We start from the raw sequence: 16223 nt of genomic DNA on the forward strand, positions 1-16223 counted from the left end.
CTAGTAAAAATACAAAAATTAGCTTGGCATGGTGGCAGGCGCCTATAATCCCAGCTACTCGGGAGGCTGAGGCACGAGAATCACCTGAACCCAGGAGGCAGAGGTTGCAGAGAACTGAGATAGTGGCATGCACTCCAGCCTGGGTGACAAGAGCGAAATTCCATCTCAAAAATAAAAAAAAGAAAAAACGAGCATACATGTCCCATTCAAATTTGTAGACTGGTCTGAGCGCACAGTCTTAGGTGCTGAGTGTTGCTAGAGAAATAAATGCATGTGCTAGGTTTTCCCTCCTTCCACGTGAGCAGAAAGTACATTTTAGTGCCGAGCTGAAAAAGTTCCCCAGCATGGTTTCAGGCCTGATGTTTTTCAAAGACATCAGAGGTCTTTCCCGCTGAACTGTGAAAGGATTTAAAGTTCTTCCACACTTGAGAAAGCTGTTAAAATAAGGAAAATTTTGGTTATTGCTCTCATAACTGTTTGATCTTTCCATTTGTTTAACAAAATGTGTGCTATCTCAACTGTTAACCACAGGCTGAGGTTTGTTCTGTGTCAGAATAAAGCCCTTAGAGGAAAGGCCAACGTTTGACTCATCCTAGGGATACAAAATCCTTATAAATCTGGGATAATGTGTGAGCCCTATCTATTCATGCAGGTGTTCCAGCAGATGCTGACATTTTCTCCATTCTCTTCAGTAGAAAAATCTGAACTGATTCGCTGACTATTGAATTTAGAAGTCCACTGACAATGAGATATTTTTAACAGTTCCTTTCTGGAAAGCCAGTGTGTGTGACTGTGTATATGTGTATGTATTGCGATGTGTGTGTGTGCGTGTGTGTGTGAATGTGTGTGTGTGTGTGAGAGAGAGAGAGAGAGGGAGACTGGGTGGGTGTGTATGTATCTTTAAAAAAAAAAAAACAGCCACCAAAAAATGCAATTAATGAAGATTTTCTATGCACACTTTCTTTGAATTCCACAGTCTACTTTAAACACTCTGAATGATTATAATTACAAACTATTCCGTGGAAAGATAGAGATTGCTGAGTCTTTAAGAAAGCATCTTCCCCAAGATTAAAATATCTATTTTCCTTTCTTTAATATTTGTCTGTGTAGAGGGACAAATTAGAAATAATTAAAGTGAGTACAGGAATACCAAAACCTAATGAGTGCTTGTTTGGGATATATTTTAAAAATGAGATGCTTTGAAGCATTTCATCTATTGCAAAGGACAGGTAAACAGGAGAGAATGCAGTTTACAAGGTCAAAGTTAAAATGGGTCAAATGAAATTTTTGAAAAGACTCTTTAGACCACATCATGAGTAAGTATAAAACATTGGTGATACTTTCTAATTAGCAACATCACTAGACCAAACTGCTACTCAGACGCACACACACTACTTGTATGATATTTAAATATGGCAGTGGAATTCGATTTAACTGCTAAATCAAACAAGGTAGTGATGTCAGTGTGACTGGAGAGTTGGAGAGTCTTAAAATAACCCATAGCAGATTTTAACAACTTCTATTTAGTTTTGTATTTTTTCTTCAAGAGTGGGAAAAAAGGAAACCTAACTCCTGTGCTTTCTACTTTGTGGGGAGGATGCAGTCAAGCAGTCTTGCTCACTGATTAAGAATCTAGGCCCTGGAGACAGTGAGATCTTCTGTTAAGGAAATCGCAAAGACATTTCTAATGAGGACTGCAGAAGAAACTGAATGTAAAAGATCTATATAAGGCCCAGCACACAGTAAGTGCCCTTTATATCTGAGCTTTCTAGCCTTTCCATTTCTTCAAGGTTGAGTTATTCAAATTCAAAGACGATGATCAATCTTCTTTGAAATAATACCAAATAAAAAGTGTAATTGTAATTTTGTTTTGTTCCAATTTTATTTGAAACACAGATGCAAATTTTGTCACCAGAAATGTAATGGGTAGAAAACTGAATTTAGGCCTGGTCTTGGTACATATATAAAGGAGACAAAACGCCAGTCCCGTGTTTCTATCTGATGCGGCCATCTCAGGTGAGTGAAAAATTCCGTTTGTGCTCTTGCATTTAGATAAATCTAAGCCTGTAACTGGGACAATAAAATATATCTCTGGCAAGTGTTATTGTGAAGGGTAAAGTCATTACTATGGGTCGTACACTAATCATAATTTTTAACTAAATTTATTTTATGTAATGAGAAAATGAACGTGTAAATTTAAAAATCAAATAGGTCTAAATATTCAAAATAAAAAAGAGCAAATATTTTTCTCAATCCCTTCCTATTCCATAGTTCTATCAAAGGTGACCATATTCAAAATTAAATCCTATTTCAGGCAAAAGCTGTAGTGTAGCTAAATATGATGATAAAAAAGAAAGTTATTTTTTGGCTTAACAGTATTAGACATGACTTAATATAGTAATTGAGACTTATCTCTCTTATTGAACCATCTTTATATTTTACTCTCCCATATGTAACACGTCAATATTTTTTGTTAAGTTGTCACAGTTTTTATTTTATGATTTTTAATTTATATGTAATGTCTGGCTTAGTCAGGAATTATGTTAATAAACATTGTTTTCTTATAGACATGTATAAATTCTTGTTTGACATTAATAAACATTCACCAGCCATACCATAACACATCCCTACTGGAAAGCCCCCTACCAGTGGTACTCCCACTGTCACCTACAGAGTGTTGTTGCTAATGGTCTGGAATCACCTCAGGGCCTCCAGCCCAGCTGGGGCTTGAGCTTGAGGAAGCAGAAGACAAAGCCACTGACTCAGTCCCAGACCGTCAGGATTAGAACTCATAACCCTAAAGTGTGGAGCTGAGTCTTGACTCCTGAAAGTATCAAGAAACAAAACCATTGAACTATACTGAACTTGCACCACAATCAAACCCTCAAAGGCAATAAAGATCATAAAAATAAAAAGCCCCATCCAAAGTACAGCAACTTCAAAGGATAAATGAACATCAGCTCTCACAGATGAGAAAGAACCTGTGCAAGAACTCTGGCAACTCTAAAAGCCAGAGCATCTTCTTACCTCCAAATTATTCCACTGACTCCTCAGCAATGGATTCTAACCAGATTGAAATGGTGAAATGTCAAACATAGAATTCAGAATCTGGATGGCAAGGAAACTCAAGATAAAAGAGAAGGATTAATCCCAATCCAAGGAAAACAGTAAAACGAAGAGTTGAAAGACAATATAATCATTTTAAGAAAAATACAAACTGAACTTCTAGAAATGAAAACTATACCACAAGAAGCTAAAGATACAATTGGAAGTATTAACAACAGAATAGACCAAGCTGAGGAATGAATCTCATAGCATGAAGACAACCACTTTGAAGCAACACAGAGACCAAAAAAAAGAAAATAATTTTAAAAAGTGAATTAAATATCCCAAGAAATATGGGATTATATAAAGAAATCAAATCTACAATCAACCAATTGACATTCCAGAAACGGAGAGAAAACAAACAACTTGAAAAACATATTTCAGGATATACTCCATGAAAATTTTCCCACTCTCTCTAGAGAGGTCAACATGCAAATTCAGGAAATACAGAAAATGAACCCCTTGGAATAATATGCAAAGTGATCATTCCCCAGACACAGTGATCAGATTCTCCAAGGTCAACATGAAAGCAAACAGTCTCAAAAGCAGCTAAAGAAAAAGGAGACGTAACTTACAAAATGAACTCCATCAGGCTAAGTGGACCTTCAGCAAAACCTTACAAGAAAGAAGAGATTAGGAAGTTTTTTTCAGTATTTTTTGTTGTTGAGACAGTGTCTCAGTTTCTTGCCCAGGCTGGAGTGCAGTGGCACAATCGGACTGCAACCTCTGCCTCTTAGTTCAAGTGATTCTCCTGCCTCAGCCTCCCAAGTAGCTGGGCTTAAAGGCACATGCCACTATGCCCAACTAATTTTGTATTTTTAGTAGAGATGCAGTTTCACCATGTTGGCCAGGCTGCTCTCAAACTCCTGACCCCAAGTAATCCTCCCACCTCAGCCTCCCAAAGTGCTGGTATTACAGGCATGAGCCACCACATTCAGTCTCAGTATTTTTAAAGAAAATATATTCCAACCAAGAATTTCATATCTTGCCATACCAAGGTTCTTAAGTGAAGGAGAAAGGGAATCCTTTATAGACAATCTAATGCTGGGGAATATTCTTTACCATCAGACCTGCCTTACAAGAGCTCCTAAAGGGAGTCCTAACCATGGGAAGAAAAAAATGATATATGTCACCACAAAAAGTCACTTAAGTACATACCCTACTGACACTATTAACCAATTATATAATCAAGTCTACGTAATAACCAGCTAACAACATGATAACAGGATTAAATTTTCACATATCAATATTGACACTGAATATATGTGGGTTAAGTTCCGCACTTAAGATACAAGACCCACTGCTTGCTGTCTTCAGAGATCTTTCTCACAAGTAACGAAACCCGTAGGCTCAAAGTAAAGGGATGGGAAAGATCTATAAGGAAAATGGAAAGCCAAAAAGAGCATGGGTAACTATTCCTATATCAGATAAAACAGACTTTAAACCAACAATGATCAAAAAGGACCAAGAAGGGCATGATGTAGTGATAAAAGGCTCAATCCAAAAGGAAGACTTAACCATCCTAAAGATACATACACCCAACATTGAAGTACCCAGGTTTATAAAACAAGACTTTAGAGATATACGAATAGATTTAGATGACCACATAATGACACTGGGGGATTTAACGCCCCACTGACAGCGTTAGGCAGATTCTCAAAGCAGGAAACTAACAAAGATATTCTGGAGTTACATTCGATACTTAAACAACTGAACCTAACAGACATCTACAGAACACTCCACCCAGCAACAACAATGTATAGTCTCATCTGCACACAGCACATACTCTTAAGACTGATCGCATGCTTGGCCATAAAGCAAGTCTTGACAAATTCAAAAATATATAAACCATAGCAAACATTTTTGGACCACAATGCAATAAAAATAGAAATCAGTATCAAAAAGATCAATCAAAACCATGAAATTACATGGAAGTTAAACAACTGTCTCCTGAACAATTTGGGGGTAAAGAACAAAATTAAAGCAGAAGTAAAAAAAATGATTTGAAACTAATGAAAAGAGACACACAACATATCAGAATCTTTGGAAAATACTAAAACAAGGTAAGAGAGAAGTTTATGGCACTAAAAACCTACATCAAGACGTCAGCGATTTCAAACTAACAACTTAATGTTGCAACTAGAGGAATTAGAAAAACAAGAGCAAACCAAACCCAAAGCTAGCAGAAGAAAAGAAATAACCAAAATCAGAGCTAAACTGAACACAATTGAGATGCAAAAATCAATACAAAAGATTAAAGAAACCAAACGGTGGTTCTTAAAGAGATTAAACAAGATTGATAAACTACTAACTAGATTAATTTTTTTAAAAATCCAAATAAACACAACCAAAAAGGAAAAAGGTGACATTACAACTACCCCACAGTAGTACAATAAATCCAACAAATCCTCAGGGACTATTATGGATACATCTATGCATACAAACTACAAAATCTAGAAGAAATTGATAAATTCCTGGAAATATACAGCCTCTCAAGGATGGACCACAAGGAAATTAAAATCCTGAAAATATCAATAATAAATTCTGAAATTGAATCAGAAATAACAGCCTACAAACCAAAGAGAAAAAAAAAAAAAAAAGCCCTGCCAGACATACGAAGAAGAGCAAGTACCAATCCTACTGAAATTATTTCAAAAAATCAAAGGGGATGTAGTCCTAACTCATTCTACGTAGCCATCATCATTCTGATACCAAAGACTTCCAGAGACACAATGAAGAAAAGAAAACTTGAGGCCAATATCCCTGATGAATATGGACACAAAAATCCTCTACAAAATACAGGCAAACAAAATCTATCAGCATACCAAAAATATTATTTGCCACAGTCAAGTAGACCTTATTTCTGGGATACAAGATTTGTTTACCACATGCAAATCAATAAACGTGATTCATCACATAAACAGAATTAACAACAAAAACACATTATCATCTCAATAGACACAGAAAAGGCCTTTGATAAAATTTAACATCTTTTCATGTTAAAAACCCTCAACAAATTAGTGATCCAAGGAACATACCTCAAAATCATAAGAGCCATTTATGACAGGACCACTATCAACATCATGCTGAAAGGGTGAAACCTGAAATCATTCCCATTGAGAACTGGAACAAGACAAGGGTTTCCATTCTAACCACTGCTATTCAGCACAGCCCTGGAAGTCCTAGTCAGAGCAATTAGGCAAGGCCAAGAAATAAAACGCATCAAAACAGGAAGAGAAGAAATCAAACTCTCTCTGCTGATGATATGATTCTATACCTGCAGAACTTCAGAGACTCCACAAGAAGGCTTCTAAAACAAATTCAGTAAAATTTCAGTATACAAAATCAATGTACAAAAATTAGTAGCATTTCCATACATCACTAATTGTCAAACTCAGAGCCAAATAGAAACACAGTCTCATTTACAGTAAACACAAAAAGAATAAAATACTTAGGAATACAGGTTAGCAAGGAAGTGAATTACCCCTATGCTAAGAATTATAAAAACGTGCTGAAAGAAATTAGAGACAGGGGCCGGGCGCGGTGGCTCAAGCCTGTAATCCCAGCACTTTGGGAGGCCGAGGCGGGTGGATCACAAGGTCAGGAGATCGAGACCATCCTGGCTTACACGGTGAAACCCCGTCTCTACTAAAAAATACAAAAAACTAGCCGGGCGAGATGGCGGGCGCCTGTAGTCCCAGCTACTCGGGAGGCTGAGGCAGGAGAATGGTGTGAACCCGGAAGGCAGAGCTTGCAGTGAGCTGAGATCTGGCCAGTGCACTCCAGCTTGGGTGACAGAGCCAGACTCCGTCTCAAACAAAACAAAAAAAAAAAAAAAAAAAGAAATTAGAGACAACACAAACAAATGAAATAAAAATTCCATTCTCATAGATAGGAAGAATCAATATTGTTAAAGTGGCTGTACTAGTGCATTCTTACATTACTATAAAGAACTACATGAGACTGGATAATTCATACAGAAATTCGGTTTAAGTGACTCACAGTTCTGCAGGCTGTATAGGAAGCATGGCTGAGGAGGCCTCAGGAAACTTAAAATCATGGCAAAAGGTGAAGGGGATCTTCACCATCTTACATGGCTGGAAAAGGAGGAAGAGAGAGAAAGTGAAAGGGAAGGTGCCACACACTTTTAAACAACCAGATCTCAAGAGAACTCTATCATGAGAAAGCACTAGGGAGATGGGTCTAAGCCATTAGAAACCACTCCCAGGATTCAGTCACCACCCACTAGGCCCCATCTCCAACAATATGGATTACAATTTAACATAAGATTTGGGTGGGAACACAAAGCCAAACTACATTGTCGGCCATACCGCCCAAAGCAATTTATAAATTCAGTGCCACTCCTGTGAAGTTACCAATGTCACTTTTCACAGAATTTAAAAAAAAAATTTCAAAATTCATATAGAACCAAAAAGGAGATGCAATCACCAAATCAAACCTAGGCAAAAACAGAGCCAGAGGCATTGCGCTATCTGGCTTCAAACTACACTACAAGGTTACAGTAACAAAAAAAGCATGGTACTCTACCAAAACAGACATACAGATCAATGGAAAAGAACAGAGAACCCAGAAATAAAGCTACACCCTTACAACCATCTGATTGTCAACAAACCTGAAAATAACAACACAAAGAGGACCCCCTATTCAATAAATGATGCTGAGATAACTGGCTAACTATATGCCAAAGATTAAAACTAAACCCTATCCTTTCACCATATATAAAAATTGACTCAAGATGGATGAAGTAACACCGAAGACAATAAAAATTCAAGAAGAAATCCTAGGAAATCATTTTGGACTTCAGCCTTGGCAAATAATTTATGACTAAGTCCCCAAAAGTAATTGCAGCAAAAACAAAGTTGATATGTGGGACCTAATTGAAGAACTTCTGCACAGCAAAATAAGCTAACAGAGAAAACAGATAACCTACAGAATGGAAGAAGTGATTTACAAACTATGCCTCCAACGAAGGTCTAACATCCAGAATCTATAAAGAACTTAAAACAGCAAGTCACAAAGAACCCCATTAAAAAATGGGCAAAGTATATGAAGAGATGTTTCTCAAAAGAAGACATACATGAGTCCAACAAATATATGAAGAAATGTCATCATCATTAATCATTAGAGAAATGCAAATCAGAAGCACAATGCGATACCATCTCATATCAGTCAGAATGGCTACTACAAAAAGTCAAAAAACAGACACTAGTGAGATTGCAGACAAAAGGGACCAACTTATACACGGTTGGTGGGTATGTAAATTATTTCAGCCACTGTGGAAAGAAACTGGAGATTTCTCAAAGCTCTTAAAACAAAAATACCTTCCAACCCAGGAATCTCATTATTGGGTATATACCCAAAAGAAAATAAATTATTGGAATTACGGGGGGGCGGAGCAAGATGGCCGAATAGGAACAGCTCCAGTCTCCAACTCCCAGCGTGAGCGACACAGAAGACCGGTGATTTCTGAATTTTCAACTGAGGTACTGGGGTCATCTCACTAGGGAGTGCTGGACAATCGGTGCTGGTCAGCTGCTGCAGCCTGAGCAGCGAGAGCTGAAGCAGGGCGAGGCATCGCCTCACCTGGAAGCGCAAGGGGGAAGGAAATCCGTTTTCCTAGCCCGGGGAACTGAGACACACAACACCTGGAAAATCGGGTAACTCCCACCCCAATACTGCGCTTTAAGGAAACAGGCACACCAGGAGAATATATCCCACACCTGGCCGGGAGGGTCCCAAGCCCACGGAGCCTCCCTCACTGCTAACACAGCAGTCTGCGGCGATCTATCCGCAAGGCAGCAGCGAGGCTGGGGGAGGGACGACCGCCATTGCTGAGGCTTAAGTAGGTAAACAAAGCCGCTGGGAAGCTCGAACTGGGTGGAGCTCACAGCAGCTCAAGGAAGCCTGCCTGTCTCTGTAGACTCCACCTCTGAGGACAGCGCACAGCTGAAGTCCAATAGAGGAAGCAGCGGGGGCCGGTGCAGACGCGAACGACTCTGTCTGACAGTTTGGGGAGAGCCGTGGATCTCCCAACGTGGAGGTTGAGATCTGAGAACGGACAGACTGCCTGCTCAGGTGGGTCCCTGACCCCTGAGTAGCCTAGCTGGGAGACATCCCCCACTAGGGCAGTCTGACACCCCACACCTCACAGGAGGAGTCACCCCTGAGAGGAAACTTCCAAAGGAAGAATCAGACAGGTACACTCGCTGTTCAGCAATATTCTATCTTCTGCAACCTCTGCTGCTGATACCCAGGCAAACAGGGTCTGGAGTGGACCTCAAGCAATCTCCAACAGACCAACAGACAGTCCTTCTGACTGTCAGACGGAAAACTATCAAACAGGAAGGACACCTATACCAAAACCCCATCAGTACGTCACCATCATCAAAGACCAGAGACAGATAAAACCACAAAAATGGGGAAGAAGCAGGGCAGAAAAGCTGGAAATTCAAAAAATAAGAGCGCATCTCCCCCTGCAAAGGAGCGCAGCCCATCGCCAGCAATGGATCAAAGCTGGTCAGAGAATGACTTTGACGAGATGAGAGAAGAAGGCTTCAGTCCATCAAACTTCTCAGAGCTAAAGGGAATTTACGTACCCAGCGCAAAGAAACTAAAAATCTTGAAAAAAGAGTGGAAGAATTGACAGCTAGACTAATTAATGCAGAGAAGATCAAAAACGAAATGACAGAGATGAAAACCATGACACGAGAAATATGTGACAAATGCACAAGCTTCAGTAACCGACTCGATCAACTGGAAGAAAGAGTATCAGCGATTGAGGATCAAATGAATGAAATGAAGCGAGAAGAGAAACCAAAAGAAAAAAGAAGAAAAAGAAATGAACAAAGCCTGCACGAAGTATGGGATTATGTAAAAAGACCAAATCTGCGTCTGATTGGGGTGCCTGAAAGTGAGAGGAAAAATGGAACCAAGTTGGAAAACACTCTTCAGGATATCATCCAGAAGAACTTCCCCAACCTAGTAGGGCAGGCCAACATTCAAATTCAGGAAATACAGAGAACGCCACAAAGATACTCCTCCAGAAGAGCAACCCCAAGACACATAATTGCCAGATTCACCAAAGTTGAAATGAAGGAAAAAATCTTAAGGGCAGCCAGAGAGAAGGTCGGGTTACCCACAAAGGGAAGCCCATCAGACTAACAGCAGATCTCTCGGCAGAAACTCTACAAGCCAGAAGAGAGTGGGGGCCAATATTCAACGTTCTTAAAGAAAAGAATTTTCAACCCGAATTTCATATCCAGCCAAACTAAGTTTCATCAGTGAAGGAGAAATAAAATCCTTTACAGATAAGCAAATGCTTAGAGATTTTGTCACCACCAGACCTGCCTTACAAAAGACCATGAAGGAAGTCCTAAACATGGAAAGGAACAACCGGTACCAGCCATTGCAAACACATGCAAAATGTAAAGACCATCAAGGCTAGGAAGAACTGCATCAACTAACGAGCAAAATAACCAGTTAATATCATAATGACAGGATCAAGTTCACACATAACAATATTAACCTTAAATGTAAATGGACTAAATGCTCCAATTAAAAGACACAGACTGGCAAACTGGATAAGAGTCAAGACCCATCAGTCTGCTGTATTCAGGAGACCCATCTCACATGCAGAGACATACACAGGCTCAAAATAAAGGGATGGAGGAAGATCTACCAAGCAACGGAGAACAAAAAAAAGCAGGGGTTGCAATCCTAGTCTCTGATAAAACAGACTTTAAACCATCAAAGATCAAAAGAGACAAAGAAGGCCATTACATAATGGTAAGGGATCAATTCAACAGGAAGAGCTAACTCTCCTAAATATATATGCACCCAATACAGGAGCACCCAGATTCATAAAGCAAGTCCTTAGAGACCTACAAAGAGACTTAGACTCCCATACAATAATAATGGGAGACTTCAACACTCCACTGTCAACATTAAACAGATCAACGAGACAGAAAGTTAACAAGGATATCCAGGAATTGAACTCATCTCTGCACCAAGCGGACCTAATAGACATCTATAGAACTCTCCACCCTAAATCAACAGAATATACATTCTTCTCAGCACCACATCGCACTTATTCAAAATTGACCACATAATTGGAAGTAAAGCACTCCTCAGCAAATGTCAAAGAACAGAAATTATAACAAACTGTCTCTCAGACCACAGTGCAATCAAACTAGAACTCAGGACTAAGAAACTCAATCCAAACCGCTCAACTACATGGAAACTGAACAACCTGCTCCTGAATGACTACTGGGTACATAACGAAATGAAAGCAGAAATAAAGATGTTCTTTGAAACCAATGAGAACAAAGATACAACATACCAGAATCTCTGGGACACATTTAAAGCAGTGTGTAGAGGGAAATTTATAGCACTAAATGCCCACAAGAGAAAGCAGAAAGATCTAAAATTGACACTCTAATATCACAATTAAAAGAACTAGAGAGGCAAGAGCAAACACATTCAAAAGCTAGCAGAAGGCAAGAAATAACTAAGATCAGAGCAGAACTGAAGGAGATAGAGACACAAAACCCTCCAAAAATCAATGAATGCAGGAGTTGGTTTTTTGAAAAGATCAACAAAATTGACAGACCGCTAGCAAGACTAATAAAGAAGAAAAGAGAGAGGAATCAAATAGACGCAATAAAAAATGACAAAGGGGATATCACCACTGACCCCACAGAAATACAAACAACCATCAGAGAATACTATAAGTGCCTCTACGCAAATCAACTAGAAAATCTAGAAGAAATGGATATTTTCCTGGATACCTACACTCTCCCAAGACTAAAACAGGAAGAAGTTGAATCCCTGAATAGACCAACAGCAGGCTCTGAAATCGAGGCAACAATTAATAGCCTACCCACCAAAAAAAGTCCAGGACCAGATGGATTCACAGCTGAATTGTACCAGAGGTACAAGGAGGAGCTGGTACCATTCCTTCTGAAACTATTCCAATCAATAGAAAAAGAGGGAATCCTCCCTAACTCATTTTATGAGGCCAACATCATCCTGATACCAAAGCCTGGCAGAGACACAACAAAAAAAGAGAATTTTAGACCAATATCCCTGATGAACATCGATGCAAAAATTCTCAATAAAATACTGGCAAACCGGATTCAGCAGCACATCAAAAAGCTTATCCACCATGATCAAGTGGGCTTCATCCCTGGGATGCAAGGCTGGTTCAACATTCGCAAATCAATAAACGTAATCCAGCATATAAACAGAACCAAAGACAAGAACCACATGATTATCTCAATAGATGCAGAAAAGGCTTTTGACACAATTCAACAGCCCTTCATGCTAAAAATGCTCAATAAATTCGGTACTGATGGAACGTACCTCAAAATAATAAGAGCTATTTATGACAAACCCACAGCTAATATCATACTGAATGGGCAAAAACTGGAAAAATTCCCTTTGAAAACTGGCACAAGACAGGGATGCCCTCTCTCACCACTCCTATTCAACATAGTGTTGGAAGTTCTGGCTAGGGCAATCAGGCAAGAGAAAGAAATCAAGGGTATCCAGTTAGAAAAAGAAGAAGTCAAATTGTCCCTGTTTGCAGATGACATGATGTATATTTAGAAAACCCCATCATCTCAGCCCAAAATCTCCTGAAGCTGATAAGCAACTTCAGCAAAGTCTCAGGATATAAAATTAATGTGCAAAAATCACAAGCATTCTTATACACCAGTAACAGACAAACAGAGAGCCAAATCATGAACGAACTTCCATTCACAATTGCTTCAAAGAGAATAAAATACCTAGGAATCCAACTTACAAGGGATGTAAAGGACCTCTTCAAGGAGAACTAGAAACCACTGCTCAGTGAAATAAAAGAGGACACAAACAAATGGAAGAACATACCATGCTCATGGATAGGAAGAATCAATATCGTGAAAATGGCCATACTGCCCAAGGTTATTTACAGATTCAATGCCATCCCCATCAAGCTACCAATGAGTTTCTTCACAGAATTGGAAAAACTGCTTTAAAGTTCATATGGAACCAAAAAAGAGCCCGCATTGCCAAGACAATCCTAAGTCAAAAGGACAAAGCTGGAGGCGTCATGCTACCTGACTTCAAACTATACTACAAGGCTACAGTAACCAAAACAGCATGGTACTGGTACCAAAACCGAGATATAATCCAATGGAACAGAACAGAGTCCTCAGAAATAATACCACACATCTACAGCCATCTGATCTTTGACAAACCTGAGAGAAACAAGAATTGGGGAAAGGATTCCCTATTTAATAAATGGTGCTGGGAAAATTGGCTAGCCATAAGTAGAAAGCTGAAACTGGATCCTTTCCTTACCCCTTATACGAAGATAATTCAAGATGGATTAGAGACTTAAATGTTAGACCTAATACCATAAAAACCCTAGAAGAAAATCTAGGTAGTACCATTCAGGACATAGGCATGGGCAAGGACTTCATGTCTAAAACACCAAAAGCAACAGCAGCAAAAGCCAAAATTGACAAATGGGATCTAATTAAACTAAAGAGCTTTTGCACAGCAAAAGAAACTACCATCAGAGTGAACAGGCAACCTACAGAATGGGAGAAAATTTTTGCAACCTACTCATCTGACAAAAGGCTAATATCCAGAATCTACAAAGAACTCAAACAAATACAAGAAAAAAGCAAACACCCCATCAAAAAGTGGGGAAAGGATATGAACAGACATTTCTCAAAAGAAGACATTCATACAGCCAACAGACACATGGAAAAATGCTCATCATCACTGGCCATCAGAGAAATGCAAATCAAAACCACAATGAGATACCATCTCACACCAGTTAGAATGGCAATCATTAAGAAGTCAGGAAACACAGGTGTTGGAGAGGATGTGGAGAAATAGGAACACTTTTACACTGTTGGTGGGATTGTAAACTAGTTCAACCATTATGGAAAACAGTATGGCGATTCCTCAAGGATCTAGAACTAGATGTACCTTATGACCCAGCCATCCTACTACTGGGTATATACCCAAAGGATTATAAATTATTGTACTACAAAGACACATGCACACGTATGTTTATTGCGGCACTATTCAGAATAGCAAAGACTTGGAAGCAACCCAAATGTCCATCTGTGACAGACTGGATTAAGAAAATGTGGCACATATACACCATGGAATACTATGCAGCCATAAAAAAGGATGAGTTTGCATCCTTTGTAGGGACATGGATGCAGCTGGAAACCATCATTCTTAGCAAACTATCACAAGAACAGAAAACCAAACACCACATGTTCTCACTCATAGGTGGGAACTGAACAATGAGATCACTTGGACTCGGGAAGGGGAACATCACACACTGGGGCCTATCATGGGGAGGGGGGAGGAGGGAGGGATTGCACTGGGGAGTTATACATGATATAAATGATGAATTGATGGTGCTGACGAGTTGATGGGTGCAGCACACCAACATGGCATAAGTATATATATGTAACAAACCTGCACGTTATGCACATGTACCCTAGAACTTAAAATATAATAAAAAAAAAATTAAAAAAATAAAAAAAAAAAAAATTAAAAAAAAAAAGAAAATGAATTACAAAAAAAAAAAAAAAAAGAAAATAAGTTATTCTACCACAAAGGTACATGCGTGTGTATGTTCACTGCACTGCTATTCACAACGGCAAAGGCATGGAATCAACCAAGATATGCATCAGTGGTAGACTGGATCAAGAAAATGTACATATTACACTATGGAATACTACATAGCCATGCAAAAAATCAAATCATGTCCTTTATAGCAACGTGAACACAACTGGAGTCCATTATTTTTAATGAACTAATGCAAGAACAGAAAACCAAATATCACATATTCCAACTGGAAGCTAAATGCCGAATACACATGGGCACAAAGATAAGAACAAGAGATGCTGGAAACTGCTTGTGGGTTGATTGTAGGAAGGGGGCACAGGCTGGAAGGCCACTTATTGTGTACTATGCTCACTACATAGGTGATGGGATTGTGCATACATCAAGTCTCAGTGATACATAATTGACCCATGTAACAAAACTGTACACATGCTCCCTGAACCTGAGTATTAAATAAACAAGAAAACTAAACACTTACTTAAAAATTGTATTTATTAGTATCTGTCATTTTTTTTCTCTCCTAGCTACACTAGACCTTTAAAATCCTATACATATTTTCCAGATGCTGAAATGAGAAAATCACCTATTAGTTCCATAACACATTTCCAAGATCCTCCCCATTCCATTGGGACAACTGGACTCCAGATGTCCTACACAGTGTTTCAAATTCTTTGCCACTTCTCTGTCCAGGATCTTTTCTTTCCTAGATCCCATATCCACTACTCTAAAATTTACTTTGCTGTACTAAAGCAAAATTTCTTGTATTTTTTAAGACAGAGATTGGTATTATCAGGGAAAAGAAATACCTTTCCTTCTCATCATGGCTGAAGCCCTTATAACAAAATGTGGATTAACAAGAGAAAATCATAACATTTTATTTAAGTTTTGTGTGACATGGGACACTTTATAAGGAAATGAAGAACCAAAGAAATGGGTAAGTCTGTATTTATATACTTAGGTTTGATGAAGAGTGGGCAGTAACAGAGAAATATGATTGGAAGACAAAAGGGTATGATCTAATGATGATAAACTGGAGGTAGCATTTTCTGAACCCCATCCATATTCATAATTTTTTAGACCTTGTATGTTTAAAAATACATGTAATCTCTCTTCAAGATTAAGAATTTGGCCAAGGGTAGAATTCTACATTCAATATTTTCTTAAGCTTTTGGAGATGTTGCTCCACTAGAATCCTGTATCACTATTGAGGAATCTGGTGATGTCTGACTGAGAAACGTCTATTGAAAAAAGGTGTAACCCTATGTGTGTATATGACCTTGTATCTTTGTGACACTCAAGTTTATCATCAAATAAATTTGTTGTTTGGTGTACGTATAAAGTGGACTATAGTAACAAGATTGTAAGTGCAATTCAAAGAGGCTTGATCTGAAGAAGCCATCAGAGGCAGTATTTTGGCAGAGTATTTAGAATTCTGTAATCACAGGAGTATTCTGAGAGGTAAG

This window comes from Trachypithecus francoisi, unplaced genomic scaffold (assembly GCF_009764315.1).
Source record: "Trachypithecus francoisi isolate TF-2019V2 unplaced genomic scaffold, Tfra_2.0 Lachesis_group13, whole genome shotgun sequence".
Lineage (NCBI taxonomy): Eukaryota > Metazoa > Chordata > Mammalia > Primates > Cercopithecidae > Trachypithecus > Trachypithecus francoisi.